At 54.0% G+C, this 3,804-nt stretch overlaps 1 long non-coding RNA gene across 1 annotated transcript in view; it reads right to left on the bottom strand.

Moving 5' to 3' along the window:
* Positions 1–362: 362 nt before the first annotated feature.
* LOC127000645 (uncharacterized) overlaps positions 363–3,804 on the bottom strand; it is a 9,947-nt gene continuing 6,505 nt past the window's right edge. Inside the window, exon 2 of the long non-coding RNA XR_007754365.1 lies at positions 363–760. This is a non-coding gene — a long non-coding RNA (uncharacterized LOC127000645). The remainder of the gene's footprint in view (positions 761–3,804) is intronic.

The raw sequence follows: 3,804 nt of genomic DNA, 5'->3' as shown, positions 1-3,804 counted from the left end.
TTCAACAGGGACATAGGCAAAAATTGGTTTACTAACAGGGTGGTGGATGAGTGGAATAGGCTTAGCAGTCATGTGGTGAGTGCCAATACAATTGTCACGTTCAAAAATAGACTAGATAAATTCATGGACAGCGATATTAGGTGGGGTTAGATACACGGGAGCTTAGGGTCAAAGGAGCTGCCTCGTACAGGCCTACCGGCCTCTTGCAGACTCCTGCGTTCTTATGTTCTTATGTTCTTATGACACCTCTTATAAGAAATTGAAATCTCCTATAGAAGGGACCGAAACCTATGTTTGGTAATTATAACCGTATACATGGTATTGAAAAAAACATATTAGGGATTTAAATCACATATTAGGGATTGTAATTTCTTATAAGAGATTATAACCTTCTCATAGGTTTAAGGAGGCGTCGGAAGGTCGGGCCGGTAGGTGAAGGGGGGTCGGTGACTTGGACATCTTCAGGCTCGTCGGTGACTTCTTCCTCGTTGTTGGTGGTGTGGGCCTCTTCATCGCCGTGTTTGGGCTCGGCATCATGGACTGAGAAGGAGTGTTCAGGCTTGTTATCGCTCTCAGTCTCGTGATCTTCTCCCGGGGCCTGGAATCCATGGTGTTTCCTTGTTGGAGTCTCCTGATGGTCCGAGAAGCGGTGTCTGAAAGAGCTTCTGGCGTGGTTGCCAGTGCCTGGCAGAGGGTGGGGCGCCTCCAGCTCCGTTGGGGCGGTGCTCACGGCAGCCACCAACAGGCCAGCAAAGAAAATCTGAGAAGGGAAAGGAGATGTATAGATCGGGGCACCGTTGATACTCAGTCGGTCGTCACTTAACACAGTTGGCTGTTTATGAGTTGATCACAAGGATGAAGGGAATTGAACGGAATAACATAATGGACAAAGGGGAGAGAGAGAGAGAGAGAGAGAGAGAGAGAGAGAGAGAGAGAGAGAGAGAGAGAGAGAGAGAGAGAGAGAGAGAGAGAGAGAGAGAGAGAGAGAGAGAGAGCACGTGTGTGCTGCCCCCTGCACCCCTCTTCCCCGCCCTTACTGACTCCACCCAGGCAGTCCACCGCCACCACAAAATTCAGTGGGCGGGACAGTCTGGCTATCCTGGGGCTAAATTTTGCTGTGTGTGTAGTTACACAGTAAGGCAAAAACCCTCGACAGCCTGCAGCCAACCAGACTGCCCAAATCTTGTGTGTGTAGACTGTCATAGGGAAGGATCCTTTTGCTGCTCGCGCACCGAGGAGATTAGGAAGGCTCGGAATATATCCCACCCTGTCACCTACGCGGACGCTGAGGACGCCGCCCCCACTTCCACGCCACCCTCCTCACAATCTGACCATCAGCCCCACCAGGCCACGACTAGAGAAGAGGACACTTCCACGCCACCTCCCTCACAACCTGGTCTACCTGTCGATCAGCCCCAGCAGACGGCGACAGAAGCAGCCATCGAACTTAGGGAGGAGCTCTTGGGCAATTCCACCGAGGATTTGGTCGACATCGTCCTCAGACTGAAGAACGAAAACTACACCCTGAAAAGCATCGTGAAGAACTACGGGCAACAGGACGAGTGGATCCACCAACAGAGGGCATTGTTTGTTCAGGCCATTAGCACCATCGACGCCTTCTCGGCATCTAAACGAGCCCCCACTCTCCCCCCCGCCACTCAGGCCAGAAATTTGCTCCACCCACCCCGGCTGGCAGACCTGTGTTTTTTTTTTTTTTTTTTTTTTTTTTTACAACAAAGGAGGGTGCTCAAGGGCACACAAAAAAAGAAAACAATAATAAAAAAAGCCCGCTACTCGCTGCTCCTATAAAAGAAACAAAAGAGGTGTCCAAAAGCAAGGTCAAATTCGGGAGGAGAGATATCCTGATACCCTCCTCTTGGAAGGGTTCAAGTCGTAGGCAGGAGGAAATACAGATGAAGGAAGATTGTTCCAGAGTTTACCAGCGTGAGGGATGAAAGAGTGAAGATGCTGGTTAACTCTTGCATAAGGGGTTTGGACAGTATAGGGATGAGCATGAGTAGAAAGTCGAGTGCAGCGGGGCCGCGGGAGGGGGGGAGGCATGCAGTTAGCAAGTTCAGAAGAGCAGTCAGCGTGGAAATATCGATGGAAGATAGAAAGAGAGGCAACATCGCGGCGGAATTTAAGAGGTAGAAGACTATCAGTATGAGGAGGAGAGCTGATGAGACGAAGAGCCTTAGCCTCCACTCTGTCCAGAAGAGCTGTGTGAGTGGAGCCCCTCCACACATGAGATGCATACTCCATACGAGGGCGAACAAGGCCCCTGTAAATGGACAGCAACTGTGCGGAGGAGAACTGGCGGAGACGGTACAGAACCCCCAGCCTCGAGGAAGCTGATTTAGTAAGAGATGAGATATGAAGTTTCCAGTTGGTGGGGCTCAGGGAAGCCTAAGCCCCTGAGGAAAGTGACGACCGACTCTCCAGAGGATACACCCGCTCGCACTGCTGCCAGACCCACGCCCCAGCCTTCACAACCAAGCCGCCATTCCCAAACCTCCCAATCCCTCCCTGCCTCCCCAAACACTAGCCTTGTCAATACCTCCCACCGTGGACCCACAGCCCCACGTCGCCCCCCTTACCCCTCCATCCACCACGCACCTGCTGCTACACGCGGCATTACCCCAGAGGAAGACGGAACAACAACAACAACAACAACAACAGTAACACCAACACCAGCCATCGACAGGGAAGCAGCACACCAAACAGACCACACTGCGGCAGGTGCCTTCAGCGGGGGCACACTCGCAACGACTGTAGCGTCATCGTCTGCGACTTCTGCGGGAAGAGAGGCCACACCCATGCTGAGTGCAGAAAACGGCAGGCAGAAGAAAGGAACAATCTGGAGTGCGTATTCTGTCTGCGACGAGGCCACACCGTTGACACCTGCTACACCCGGGTAGCCGAGGAGAGACAGGAGCGCTTCCTCAGAGCCCTGCTGACGGAGAGACTCCAACTCAACCCACCACCTACCCCCACTCAAACACAACATCCACACCTCGGGCAGATCCCTGGAACAGCCAACAACAACTAACCGGCCATGACGCAGAACAGCCTTAGAATCCTGTCAGCAAATGTACGAGGCTTCAGAACCAACGTTGGCGAGCTCACACACGCCGTCCTCAGGAACCGAGCTTATGTGGTGGTGGCAGTTGAAACGTTTCTGAACGATGAGTGTGTGACAACGTGTGACAGGATTCCTGGCTACTGCCACTGGGAGCGACGCGATCGGAAGGACAGACAGGGCGGAGGTGTGGCTGTTTGTTACCAGGAGGGCCTGCAGCTACAGCCACTCTCTGCCCCTGTCGCCGAGCACATGGAGGCCATGTTCTTCCGCCTCCTCCTCGCAGATATGAACGCCGTACTTCTCGTCGCCCTGTATCGCCCTCAGTGGCAAGGCAGCGAGCCCCTCACCTTCCTCTCCGACCAGCTGGACACCATCCTGGCCACCTACGACTGCCAGAGCACAGCCATCGTGGGTGACATGAACCAGCATATGGTGAGCAGGGCCTTCACTGAGCTGACAGTGGTCCACGGGCTCACAAACCACGTCACCTTTCCCACCCACGTGCGTGGGGGCTCGTTGGACCCTGTCTTGACCGACTTGCCCGGGGACTCAGTGCACTGCCGCCCTCTGGAGAGAATCGGCAGCTCCGACCATAATGCAGTGCTGACTGAACTCGACCTCAACCCCTCGCGTGAGGAAGCAAGGCAACGCGTCATCTGGCTGTGGCAGCGGGCAGACTGGCAAGCCATGAAGCGGGCACTAGCTGACACTGACTGGGACGC

Source organism: Eriocheir sinensis, chromosome 19 (genome assembly GCF_024679095.1).
Source record: "Eriocheir sinensis breed Jianghai 21 chromosome 19, ASM2467909v1, whole genome shotgun sequence".
Lineage (NCBI taxonomy): Eukaryota > Metazoa > Arthropoda > Malacostraca > Decapoda > Varunidae > Eriocheir > Eriocheir sinensis.
Note: the sequence above shows the minus strand (reverse complement) of the source record. Positions and strands in the feature narration are given on the sequence as shown.